This window comes from Apteryx mantelli, chromosome 24 (assembly GCF_036417845.1).
Source record: "Apteryx mantelli isolate bAptMan1 chromosome 24, bAptMan1.hap1, whole genome shotgun sequence".
NCBI classification, from domain to species: Eukaryota; Metazoa; Chordata; class Aves; order Apterygiformes; family Apterygidae; genus Apteryx; species Apteryx mantelli.
The window spans coordinates 11,945,517-11,959,883 of NC_090001.1; positions in this window are offsets into that span (position 1 = coordinate 11,945,517).

Consider the following 14,367-nt stretch of genomic DNA (forward strand, 5'->3'; position numbering starts at 1 on the left):
TAGGCCAGTGGTAGTCATGTGGGTGCAGTTTGTGGTTGTGATGTCACTTGTGGCTCAGTGCCTGATAGGCCAGTGCTGGTCATGTGGGTGGGGTTTGTGGCTGTGAGGTCACTTGTGGCTCAGTGCCTGATAGGACATTGCTGGTGATGTGGCTGCAGTTTGTGGCTGTGATGTCACTTGTGGCTCAGTGCCTGATAGGCCAGTGCTGGTGATGTGGGTGGAGTTTGTGTTTGTGATGTCACTTGTGGCTCAGTGCCTCATAGGCCAGTGCTGGTCACATGCCTTCAGTTTTTGTTTGTGATGTCACTTGTGGCTCAGTGCCTGATAGGCCAGTGCTGGTGATGTGGCTGCAGTTTGTGTTTGTGATGTCACTTGTGGCTCAGTGCCTGATAGGCCAGTGCTGGTCCTGTGTGTGCAGTTTGTGGTTTTGATGTCACTTGTGGCTCAGTGCCTGATAGGCCAGTGCTGGTGATGTGGGTGGAGTTTGTGTTTGTGATGTCACTTGTGGCTCAGTGCCTGATAGGCCAGTGCTGGTCATGTGGGTGGAGTTTGTGTTTGTGATGTCACTTGTGGCTCAGTGCCTGATAGGCCAGTGCTGGTGATGTGGCTGCAGTTTGTGGCTGTGAGGTCACTTGTGGCTCAGTGCCTGATAGGCCAGTGCTGCTCAAATGTCTGCTGGTTTTAACCTGTCAGGTTATTTCTGCCTTCAGCACCACATAATGCCATGGTAGGCGCATGGCTCCTCTTTGTCGTCGTGAGGTCATTGTGCGCCTGTACCTTATAGGGCAGCAGGAAGCACATGGTGTCGATGCAGACCTGATTTCAGTTCTGCCTTTGCGTCTGATAGGCCAGTAGCAGGTACAAGGCTTTACAGCTTAGTTGGAAATCCCTTTTTCTCACTACCTGACTGAGAGCATAAGAAGGACCTTATTGCCAGCAATAATACTTAAAAACTTAGAAATATGACTCCTGCTCCTCATTACCAGTACCCGAGAGCAAAGAAAACAGAACAGATTATCTTATTTGTTTGGCACCCCAGATAGAACACAGCGAGGTTCTCATCTGGTGAGCACTGGCACTGGTCTTGCGTGCCTGCGTTTATTGGCCGTGGGCTCCCAGAGATCTACTTCAATGGGCACAGCAAATGCCCCGGGTGTGGGAGGACCCGGAAAAGGCAGCCCCACTGTTTTGTACAAGAGTAGAGGGACATCCCATTTGTTAGGGGGATGTTCAAGTATTGTTTCAACAGATATTTCAGCCAGGGGATAGAGAATGGATATTGAAAAAAGGATAGGGAATTGGCAGACTGAGATGATAACCGACAGCCTTGCCCACGAGGAGATCTGAATTGGGATTATAATAATACAAATGATTGGGCAGCGTGTCAAATGGCATGCCAAAATCTGGTTTTAGCTATACGAACTGCAGGGCAAATGGGTGTTATCTCAGAAAAGGTACTATCGTTAGCAAAAGTCTGAGGAACACTCGATTTTTGGAATATTTGCTTGTGGCAAATTATGCTCTTACGCTATGGAGGGATGTCTGTGGAAAATGTTAATGAAAGGCTGGCAGTGAGCCTATTGGTCCAGCAAGCGGCACCAGCTATCCATGAGTATTTCAGAAACCATGCTCCAGGGTGGCAGGGAGAGAATTTACAGAAGATTCACTGTATTACAGCAGCTGGACCTTTACTAGAAACATTTGAGAGCTGTGACAGTATGGGCACACATGTTACATGGTTGAGGGCTCATCTGTCACACAAGAGGAAGATCTCCATTTGGGTTGTCTGATGGTTGCCTCTCTGGTCATCTACCAGTAATGTCTAGTCAGTGCCCACATGTACCACCAGCATGTGCTAATGTGCTTGAGGCACCACGTACAGGCAATGGCTTGTGATGTTCTTGAGCGAGAAACCTGGTCTGAAGGAGCCTCTGGAAATGAGGCAGCAGGCTGTGAGCTGGGGAGCTCTTCAGACAGCTTGAAGGCTGGTCACCTCTTCCAAAATGACCTTTGAAATTATGATTCATGACCAGGCAAACAGGACAGTGCCTGCCCTCACCTTTCCTGCCTTGTGCTCCAGACTGACTTGGGCACAAGTCCATCCTGAGCTGAAAACTCAGCAGTCCCGGGGGTGCAGCAGTGCACCCAGGCTCATCCACCTTGCTGAAGGGCTCGGCTTCTTTTCTCAAGCACGCCCCACACAAACCGAGCTGCGAGGCTCCTTAGGAGTGACTTACATCTCAGTAGCTCTGAAGTCAGGCAGAGGTTAAGGTCCTTTTCTGTCTGTGTAGCTAGGTCTGTAATTTAAGCGGAGCAGAAATTATACCCTATTATTAAGTCATCGGTTTGTCTTGGTAGGTGTGTTCTGACACTTTGTCTCTAGGTACTATCTATCTGGTTGATACAGTTTTCATCAGTTTACATTTTACATCCTGTTTACATGTGTTTACATGTGTTAGTTTGCATAGATACAGAGTTATTAGTTACATAGCAGCCTATTCTACATGGCTCAATATTCTCATACAAACTTCCTTTTCACCAGCACACAGGCAGGCCAGAGGACAACGCCAACTCTCATTTATGTTCCACACGTCCACGTAAGGTGGAGGCTTTTGGAGTCTCCTGGGAAGCTCCATTTACAACATTACTACAGAACAGTCCAGCATATGCACAAGTTTTGTTGCTTGCCAATTCAGATGGATGGATAGGTATTGTTTTGAGTTTCCTTTTCCAGTTTCAAGGGCACTTAAGTGAAGATGAAGCACCTGAATGCTGTGCTTTCCCAAGCAACTGGATACTGTTATCACGAGGGCACCCTACCCGAACCTATTAACATTTGCTTAGCCGGAAAACAATACTGAAAACTTTTTTCTGAAGTGTTTTCGGAGTCAAGATTCACTCGGACCCAGCCTTCCCCACATTCTCACACACACAGGCTTACTCGACAGATCTGGAAGTTTGCCTAGGGGAATCAGTGCGGTGACTTTGAGATGGCTGTTTATATCCTGCGCCCAGTGTATGCAATGAGTGCAATGTAAAAGGCAATCAAGATGTGCTCACTAAAAGCATACCTTCCCACAGTCTGCCACTGCAAAGTAGAGTTGTTACATTGTTCAGCAGAGAAATCAGTTGAGCACTTCAACGCCTTAACTACAGTGTCAGCTCTTGCTTCATAAAGGCCAAGCTTGAAAAATTACGAAGCTCAATTCCCATCTTGTGTTTCAGCGACTTTAGGAAGACAACTACCTCCATTTCCATCAGCAGACTTCAGGAGGAGTACAGCCTTCACTTTCCAGGCTTCTGAGAGTTGGCCTTACAGGAAGGTGTTTAAAAGATGAAACAGGTTACTCTCCAGCTGATGATGTCTTCCTGAACACGGAAACACAAACCCTAACTGGATGCGTTTACCATCAAAGGCTTTGCAAGTGCTTAACTTGGATGCTGTTGGTAAATTCCTTCTAAAATTGAATACTGAAATTCCAGCACGTCAAGAGTTTCTGGCAGCAAAGCAGGTCCCTTTTCTCACAGAAGGCTCCAGTAGTTCAGGGCTAAGCCCCCAGGTCAGGGGTCAGTGCTGGCCCTGGAAACAGTCCTCCATTTCCTCAGGATGGGGGGAGCCATGTCGCTCTCTGACGTCCAGGAGCCAAGGTGCAAAGGTTCCACCTTATCTTTCCAAAGAGGATGAGAAGAAAATGGATTTAGGATATAACAATTAACGTAGGCCTCCTCAAAGAGTTCAAAGCCTTCAGCCCAAGTAGCAGTACCTCAGACATTGACATCTTTGAGGCTCTACCTGAAGCCTTTCTTGCCGTTCCTTCAAATGACATCATCAAATATCACGACTCATGCTGTCCTGCTATCTAAAGCCTTGCAGCTTCTCCACAAACTTTTGCTGCTTCCTTCCCCACAGTCCATCTGCCTCCTCCCATTTCCACTTCATATCTTTAACAGTTCACTAAACTCAGTCCACTAGTCCATGGATCTGATCTATCTCCAGATAGACAAGCAGGACTTGATAGCAAAGCCTTTCATGCCTTCTTAAAAAGTTGCAAGTTATTGGATTTTTGTCTCCCAGAATTGGTCGGCAATAGCTGAGGAGAAAGGGTAAAGGTGGGAGGAAGAAAAAGGTATTCTGCATTTCCAGATAATACTTAAATACCAACTAGCAAAGCTAACCTGCTGTTGTTTAGAAAAGAATGTCAATGAATAAAGCGGCAAAACACTTGAAGGTTTTGGTTTCCTTATTTGCAGTACTTTTAACCTTATTGAAAGAGAAGAATTTACAGTTCTATTTCATCATGCTGTGAATTGAGTTTTCCTGATGATAGAGAATATATACAGCTAACTCTTAAATCTTCGGATATTGTGCCCACAAAGGGAAACCCCTGGTCTTTCAAGCAAAAGATTACAATTGACTTCAAAACAGATAACCCTCTCCTGCTTATACACTAATCAAGGTCACATGTACAGGAAACACTCAAAGATGACAAAGCACCTTTTTAAACCAGGACACTTTTGGAGTATACTTTCCTTTGATCACACAAGTCACTAAGCCTTTAACTATGGCAAGGGATTCCCTCTACCTTGAATCTCCATATAGTTTGCATTTTAAAAATTCTTAAGAAATGGCTTTTTACTACTACTATAAAAGCTCAGTGTTGGCAGAAGTTTTTCAAGCACACAAATGTATTGATGCCTCAGTTTACCTAAAGATAAATTCAACAGAACCCATGTCCTAGGTTAAAGGAAGGCAAAGAAACCCCATCCTTGCCTCTATTTATACATTTTCTGTTGGGGGGGGGGTTCTTTCTGAATAGCCTACTGTAAAGCGCAGGGGCAGCAGAATTTTACATTAAACTATTTAGAGTTTATGCCTAACCTCTCCAAAGAAATCCAATTGCTCTTAAAGATTCAATTCTAAAAGTCCAATGGTAGAGAGCCCAGTTAAGAGCCACCGGTGCCAACAACTTACATATTATGCCAACGCATTACGTATTGCCACCATTTAGACTCTCTACAAGAGCAGGGAGGAGAATGCTTCACAGGCAGGCACTTGCTCCTCCTCTTCAGTAGATTCCTGGGCAGAATGTTGCTCATCATCATCAGCGGAGGATGGGGAATCGCTGCTGTAGACTGCGTGTTTCCATCTGCAAGCAATTCAAAGGCAATAACAAAAACAAGATTAGGTCACACTAAGTCAAAAATCAAGTGCAGTCTACCCCAGAAGGTACTGTGAGATCTAGGAAGTTTCCAGCCCATTATATGTATTTGTCGTGCATCTGATTTCAAACTGCATTACATGTTCTTCCTTGGGAGAGCAAAGTTCCATCTTTGTTGGGAAGTTAAAAAAAAAAAAAAGGCACATGGTACTTATATGCAGCTTGACTTTGGCATATGATAGGCCAGAGCCTTGCAAAGTAACTGTAAAGCCTTGCAAAGCAGCTGTATTTGTGAATCTATTGCCCCTGATTTCCCCTGAACTTCGTATTCACAGCTGTTACCAAAAACAGCAGGACAAGTCAAGAAGGGAGCTCCTGAGAGAGCTTCAATTAATTACGATGCATACAGGATGATAATCCTGATGCATACAGGTTTTGGCTTGAACCTTTTTATAGGTTTTTATTCCCCTTGTTCAAGTCTTGCACAGGCTGCGGAACATGGGCGAGGTACTGCCTTCACGAGGTATTGCATAATTACCCCTCTTCCTCAAGGCATGATCAGCTCAACTACTGCAACATCCTCTTCTGTCCTGAAGTACAGCCTTGCCCCACTCAGATCCATTCAGAAAGTTGCTCTAAAGGTCATCTTCTGAACTTATTCCCTTCATCACAAAGCGCATTCTCCTGAAACCCTTCAAGTGTCTTCTCTCACAGCAAACAGAGTTGCTAAGGCCTTTCATGAATTACCCTCCTTCCTACATTATCTCCCACTGAGTGCCCAGAAAACAGCTCTGAATTCTGAGCTGGCCCTGACAGCACCTCTCACTGACTAACCCCTCAATACAAAAATGCAGAAGCATGTTCTCTTCTTATCTGCCACCTTCACGCTTGGGAGAAGGTTTGCATATGCACCTGGCAGTCTTCCTTACCTCCTGAAAATTCTTGCTGGGCTGCTCAAAACCCATGAAAACTGTCAGGCTACTGCTGCAGTGAGAGCAGTGCTCATCATTCAGAGTAGGACTGCGTTTCCTTGTATTCCCACCTCTTGACAGCCATCTCTTGCTTTTTCTCTTGTGCTCGGTTATAAGCATTTGGGAAAAGGACTGTTTTTGTTTGCTGACTCTCTGTCCGGAGCTTACCGGCAGGGCCCTGGAGTCCCCGACTATGGCTTGTAAGCGCTAAGGCTATACAGAAATGTGAATAGATTAAAAAAATATCCAATAGCTCAACTCATTTCAGCTGTTTCAGAGGAGGCTTTTGGCCAGAACACAGTAAAGAAAATTGAAAGCCAGAACTAACCTGCACTGCCATCTTGAGTGTCAGCGATTTCCCCATCAGTTCTCCTCGGGAGTACGTATCCAAGTTTTCCTAATGAGAAGAAACAAGAAGGGTCAGTCACAAACACGCAGAAAATCTGACGTATGCACACTTGGTGCCTACACAGTAACTTTATCAAGGCTCTGCATGGACACAAAAGATGAGCATGCAGTTCTACGATGCCGAAAGCAAGGAAGCATTGCTGGAATCCAACCATCTAGTTTTACCTATTTTCACAAGAGGCACATTCACTTTTAGGCCTATATCTGTCAGTCTAAGAGAGATGAGAAAATGGATGCATATTTTAAGACAAGAAGAAAACCTGTACTTTTAAATTTACTTCATGGCCTACTTTGTCTCTCTGTTAACATGTTGATTCATGGCCCAGGACAAGTTTTTTTTTTAAAAAAAAACAAAAACCCCAGACATCCACAGAGATTCCTGAAGTATATGAATTTATCTTTGCTTTTTATCCTAGAGTTCACAGAATCACAGAATGGTTGAGGTTGGAAGGGACCTCTGGAGATCATCTAGTCCGACCCTCCTGCTCAGGAAGGGTCACTTAGCACATGTTGCCCAGGACTGTGTCCAGATGGCTTGAATATCTCCGAGGAAGGAGCCAACCACAGCAGGCATTGCCCACACCAAGGCACCTAGGACAGGAGCCTGGAAGGTCTTGAAGGTGGTGAGCTTCAAAGGGAGCTGAGCTGACAACACAAGGGCAAACAGATGACAACACGAATCAGGCAATCGGAACACCATGGTGTGCGTTCGACTGGCTGCAAGATGGCTGTTGGCGTGCAAGCGTGCTTAAGGAAGGCAAAGCGTTAAGAGAAAAAGCACGAGTCAGCTTTCAAGGACAATTAGATGTACGGGGCTGCCAGTTTATGGGGGACAGTGCGGGCAGCTTCCTAACACTCACTGCTGAGCAGGAAGCCCGAACTCTGACAAACAGGCCTTTCAAATATCCTGTGAAAGTCCATGAGCACAGAAGCAAGGCAGCTGCTAGGGGTTTCATGTCGAGACTCCACACTGGACCAAATTAGGCCCCTAATTCCAGCACCTACTCAAAAATAATTACAAAACCATATATCTGCATAATAACATCAGACACGTAAAAAGAAGTACTTGTGAACTATTCTTTAAATAACAAAGAGGGTTAAAAAAAAAAAACTCTTTGGGGCAATAGTAAATGCGTACACATGACATTCTTACAAACTGCAGGATACAGAAGAAAATTGTTTGTCAGCAAACCAATTTAACCTGACCTCTCTGCAGGGCACAGTTCAGGACACCCTCACAAGTTACATACCTCCAATTTTCTAGAGAAGGTCCAGAAAAGAAACTACCTTGATAAAAACAGTGGAACGGGGCTTGTCCAGAAAAGATGTGATTTGCTTACTTGGTTTGGAAGCTCTGCCAGCATAAAACAAACAAACAAGAAAACCAAAAAACCATACACACACACCAAAGAGTTACAAAGGGATTAATTAAGAGTCTTGTCTAAACTCTACCTTAATTTAAGTAAAGGGCTCCTAAGGGTGCACAAGGAATTTATCTTCCACCGTTACTGCAAACAGCAGGACACTACAAAGGTCACCCCTAGGAGAAGGGCGTTCAGACTACGCCTAAAAGAGCCACTGGCACACTGAAGGCTCTCATTCACTTTCAACATGCATTTTCCCTTTCACAAAAACCTTACAAAGCCACTTCAGCCAGTAACTAGCCAGGAGAGTTGTTCCTCCCCCAACCCCCTTTTTTTTTCTTTCTTTCCAGAGAGAGCTTGTTGTATTCTACAGCTTCCGACAGAAGCTATATTAGCATAAATGCTCCAGCTGATTTAGACTTCCTCGACCAAAAGATCTTAGACTTTCGGCTGAAATGCTCTCGCTGCTGCCCATGGGGAGAGGCACAGAGCCAGAAAACAATGCCTAGAGTCCAGGGCACTCTGCTGACGTGGGCATCTCTCCTGCTGGCACTAGAAATAGAGCATCCCGTCACATTCGCTTCGCACAGATTATATGTGACCTCACAACCACAAATTGCAGGCACATGACCAGCACTGGCCTATCAGGCACTCAGCCACAAGTGACCTCAAAACCACAAACTGCAGCCACGTGACCAGCAGTGGCCTAACAGATCCTCAGCCACAGGTGACCTCACAAACACAAAATGAACCCACGTGCCCAGCACTGGCCTATCAGGCACTGAGCCACAACAGACATCACAAACACAAACTCCAACCACATGAATAGCACTGGCCTATCAGGCACTGAGCCTCAAGTGACATCACAACCACAAACTGCACCCACGTAACCAGCACTGGCCTATCAGGCCCTGAGCCACAAGTGACATCACAAACACAAACTCCACCCACAGGACCAGCACTGGCCTATCAGGCACTGATCCACAAGTGACATCACAAATACAAACTGCAGCCACGTGACCAGCACTGGCCTATCAGGCCCTGAGCCACAAGTGACATCACAAACACAAACTCCACCCACATCACCAGCAGTGTTCTATCAGGCACTGAGCCACAAGTGACATCACAAACACAAACTGCAGCCACAGGACCAGCAATGTCCTATCAGGCACTGAGCCACAAGTGACATCACAAACACAAACTGCACCCACAGGTCCAGCACTGGCCTATCAGGCACTGAGCCACAAGCGACATCACAACCACAAACTGCACCCACATGACCAGCACTGGCCTATCAGGCACTGAGCCACAAGTGACCTCACAGCCACAAAAAGAACCCACGTGACCAGCACTGGCCTATCAGGCACTGAGCCACAAGCGACATCACAACCACAAACTGCAGCCACATGAAAATCACTGGTCTACCAGGCACCGAGCCAGAAGAGACATCACAAACACAAACTCCACCCACAGGACCAGTATGGCCTATCAGGCACTGAGCCACAAGTGACATCACAACCTCAAACTGAACCCACATCACCAGCACTGGCCTATCAGGCACTGAGCCACAAGTGACATCACAAACACAAACTGCACCCACAGGACCAGCACTGGCCTATCAGGCACTGAGCCACAAGTGACATCACAAACACAAACTGCACCCACATCACCAGCACTGGCCTATCAGGCACTGAGCCACAAGTGACATCACAAACACAAACTCCACCCACGTGACCAGCACTGGCCTATCAGGCACTGATCCGCAAATGACATCACAAACACAAACTCCACCCACATCACCAGCACTGGCCTATCAGGCACTGATCCGCAAATGACATCACAACAACAAACTGCACCCACGTGACCAGCACTGGCCTATCAGGCACTGAGCCACAAGTGACATCACAAACACAAGCTCCACCCACATCACCAGCACTGGCCTATCAGGCACTGAGCCACAAGTGACATCACAAACACAATCTCCACCCACATGACCAGCACTGTTCTATCAGGCACTGAGCCACAAGTGACATCACAAACACAAACTGCAGCCACATCACCAGCACTGGCCTATCAGGCACTGAGCCACAAGTGACCTCACAATCACAAACTGCACCAACAGGACCAGCACTGGCCTATCAGGCACTGAGCCACAAGTGACCTCACAACCACAAACTGCACCCACATGACTACCACTGGCCTATCAGGCACTCGGCCACAAGTGACCTCACAACCACAAACTCCACCCACAGGATCAGCACTGGCCTATCAGGCAGTAGAGGAACAAGTGACCTCTCAACCAAAAACAGCAGCCCTGGACCTAGCACTGGCCTATCAAGCACTCAGCAGAAGTGGCCTCACAGATACAAAGAAGTAGCAACGTGGCTGCTGGTGGCCTAGCAGGTACTGAGGCCAAATAACTGCACAAACACAAACAGCAGCAATATGCATCAAGGTGGACTGTCAGGTGCTCATGCTGAAGTGACCTCACAGGCAGCCATGAAGCCAAATATCTTCTCCTGGCCTCTTTGCAAGTGAGGCACAATTGACCTCAACAAGCACAAACAGCAGCAATGTCCATGCTGATCGCCAGTCACATACTGATGCACAACTCACCACAAAAGCACCAACAGCAGCAAAGGGTCTGCTCACCCTTTAGGAGGCACTGAGACACAAGCATCACCAAAGCTATGGGCATGCTGTTGGCCTACCAGCTTCAGAGGCACAACTCACCTCACAAGCACAAATGGCATCGACCTGCCTGCTGCTGCCCTATCTTTGACTGAGTCACAAGGGAGCTGAAAAGTGCAAACCTTCACAGAGGAGAAGCTCACCTGGGCCACTCGCATGTCCCTTGATTATGCTGTGATCACTCCATACAGAACAGTCTTCTGCAAAAGGCTTTCATCTCCTGGCAAGACTCTCTCCAGATCATGCGACAGCTCCACTCTGCCACCCTGCACACAAATCACAAAAGGAACAATCGGTCTCGCTTTTCCTTTAGTACCATCAAGTCCGAGCTGGGAGCCTTCGCACTGCAGCACCTACACAATGGCAGCAGGATGCCACTTCCATTTCTAGTGCATTTCTAGGGACAGAGATCAGCTGAGGGAGCAGCTGCACTGCAAAGGCTTTCTGACACTCTCAGATCAACTCGGCACTGCACCAGGCATCAACCTGACGCCAGACCTCTGCTCTGCCACCTACTCTACAAACACACTGCCTCTGCCCCACACAGCTGCCTCTTCTGCTAGATACAACCAAGTGCCAGCAAGAAGAGATGCATGCAGGACACTCGCCACTTGCACACTCCCCAGCCACTGCTCTGCTCGCTGCCTTCCCTTGGCTTCTCAATCCAGACACTCAGGCAAGCTCTTGCGGTAACACCACAAGGTGGCCAAGGCACTCTAGGCTCACAAGGCCTGTGCAAATGAGCAGCACAAGATCAGGCACAGAGCTGCCTCCTTGGGTGATGCTGCTCTTTTCAGAGGGAAGGATCCTGCTTTCTTTGGGCACAGCAGGCTGCTGCTTTCCACCCCCATCCCCTCACGAACCTCCTGCTAGGGATGGGGACATGGGGATTTTCTGTAGTAATACAAAAGTTACAGATACAACACAGAAACACTTGAGAGTCCGGAAGGCCTCCTGAGCCCAAAGGAACCTCCCTTCCTTTCCTTTAGTTACTTGGACAAGGAGCTTGGACGGGGAAGGGAAAAAGGGTGCAGAGCCTTTGAAATGAGGCCCAAGCAATGAGACAGCCCCACACTGGACGGCTGCTGAAATGACAGCTCTCCTGGCTGCGCAGCCTCTGCAGCACCAGTCCGCGCTCCACAGCTGCCTTCACAGAGCACTGAGGGCTGGGTGCCACGGGCAACCTGGCCCTGGGCACATCTTCACCCCTCGCAGAGCCGGCAGCCCAAGAGCTCTGAGACTTCCACAGGTCAAGCTATGGACGCTTTGGGGCACTCACACAAAGGCACTCCAGACATGCTGGCATCTATTATAAGGGTCTTGGACTCGTCCTATATGGCACCACAACCTCCTAGGAAAAGGAGGGGGCACCGTAGCATTTGTTGAGCGGGCTGGCAATAACAGCACTTGTGGGAGGCGGAATTTGCAGCACAGCAGAGGTACCAGGAGCTGAACCCACAACCCAAGTCACCCAGGGAAGACAGGCGCATTTATGGAAGCCTTCGCATCCATACGTAGCCTCTTCTCAGTCACTTGCAGCTGCTTTCACAGAGGGCTCACGACGCTGGCCAAGATGTTGACAGGTACAGGGACACAGCCTGGCATCCTGCCTCCATCCTCAGCGCCTCTAGCACTGCACTGGGAACCTCCATGAGTGGAGCAACCTAGAAAGAAAGAAAGAATCGGAGTGTTACTGGCAGTTCTGCTGGCCTTACAGAGTCGCAACAGGCAGGGGCAAATGTCTCCCCTCTGTGCTGAGCTCTATTGGTGAGAACACAGCCAGCAGGGCCACCAAGACGTTCTACCCCTCTTTTTGGCACAGGTGACACCATGTCTGTATACCAGGTCCTGTTTGGGCTCTCCAGTTCTGCACAGGCGCTAACACACTGCAGGGAGTCCAGCACAGGTACACCAAGACGGTCAGGGGCTGCAGCGTGGGGCATAAAAGGAGAGGCTGCGAGAGCTGGCTTTGTTCAGCCTAGACAAGAGAAGGCCAACGGGGATCTTCATGCTGTGCACAGCTACCTTATGGAGGGCACAGAGAAGACGGAGCCGGATTTTCTTGGAGGTGCACACTAGTAGCATGGGAGGCAACGGGGACAAATCGGACAATGGGAAATGCTTCTGAGACATTAAGAAGAAACCTTTTTCTCCGTGACGGTGGCCAAACTGCGGCACAGGGATCCAGAGAGGTTCCCAGATCTCCATCCTTGGAGGTAATCAAAACTTCACTGGAAAAGGCCCCAAGATACCTCCTCTACTGGCACCTGCCTGGAGCAGGGCGTTGGAGCCCTGCTACCTCCACATGGCTCCCCCATTGCAGCCTCAAGGAATATGCTATTATGAGACTCTTGCCAAAGGCACCAGAGGCTTTGGAGATGCCGCCTCCACCGCTCAACAAGGACAGGTGTCTCAGAGCCACCCATCGCCCTCACAGGCCTGACTTCTTGTGAGGGGGCATCTCCCCTCTCTGCAAGGCTCTGCGTAGGCACAACGTGCAGAAATGCCTCTGACTGCTTTCATTAACTACCCATCTCGCTGAGGGACTGGAATGGATTAGCGTCTGAGATGGGAAGATGCAATGAGGGTCCAGATTCAGCAGAAAGCCTTTAAGGAGGGAGAAGAGAACTCTCTCCAGCAGTCGGTAAAATCCCAAAGACTCACGGAAGCATCAAACCCTTCCGAAACTGCAAGCCTGAACCTCAGCTGACACAAACCACCAAACTGGGAGCAGCCCTGCCTCGCACCACGATGCTCCAAGGAGGCAACACGGTCACCAACAGTCCTCACCCACGTCTCCCAGAAGGACACCGTGATGGCAGGCTGGGCCTTGGGAGCAGAGCACTGCTCTCTCCAGACACCTCCTCCCACGCTGAGCAGCAAAACACTGGCGCCACCACCCGGCTCCACCACAGGGCATCTCGCACTGTAACACGCCGTTACCTCCACACCTCACAGAGGGTTGGCAACCAACACACGCCTCTGCATCAGCGACACACAGCCCACAGCACCACACACGGCAGCACACAGGGCACCCCAAGCACCCCACAACACACAAAGCCCAACTCTCCAGACCTTCCATTCCTTTCTAGTCCTCCAAGGCCTTGCAACAGGCTCTGCCTCTGAACAGCCACTCACAGCCCGGGGCCTGCTCACTTCCCACCTTCCCACCAGGAAGCAGAGAAGAAGTGCTCTCACAGGGGCTGATCAGGCCAGCTTTTCCCTCTCGCTTGTGCCTCAACTTCTCTGAACAAGAAATCTCTTTCAAAATGTGGCCCATACCCTTTTTGGGGGGTGACATTCCTTCCGTCTCCTCCAACAGCCTTTGCACCCGTTCTCCAATGACTGCATACGTGCACAGAAAATCAGAGACCCCTAAAGTGTTACAGTTCTAAACGTGTCATAAAAGCAGCTGGACACCTCAAAGACAGACACAGCATGCAGACCTTGCAGGAAAATCTCACAAGCTCCCTGCTCTTTTGACAGGGGCAACTTCTAAAGCACACACACACCCTGGCAAGAAGAGATTATTCACACCACTGCTCACACCAGCACTACATTCACTTAGCAGCCTCAAAAGTCTAGCTGCACTCCCTAGCTGACTGCGAGGACGCTGCAAGCTTCTACTTAGCAACAAGTGGAAAGGCCAACTCCATGTCCATGCTCACCACAGAACATCATCTGCATTTTAAATGTAGCAGTACTAACTCATGATGATGGAGTGGAATCAAATTTGTGTCAGATGATGTGGAATATCGACTTCTGCTTGATTAA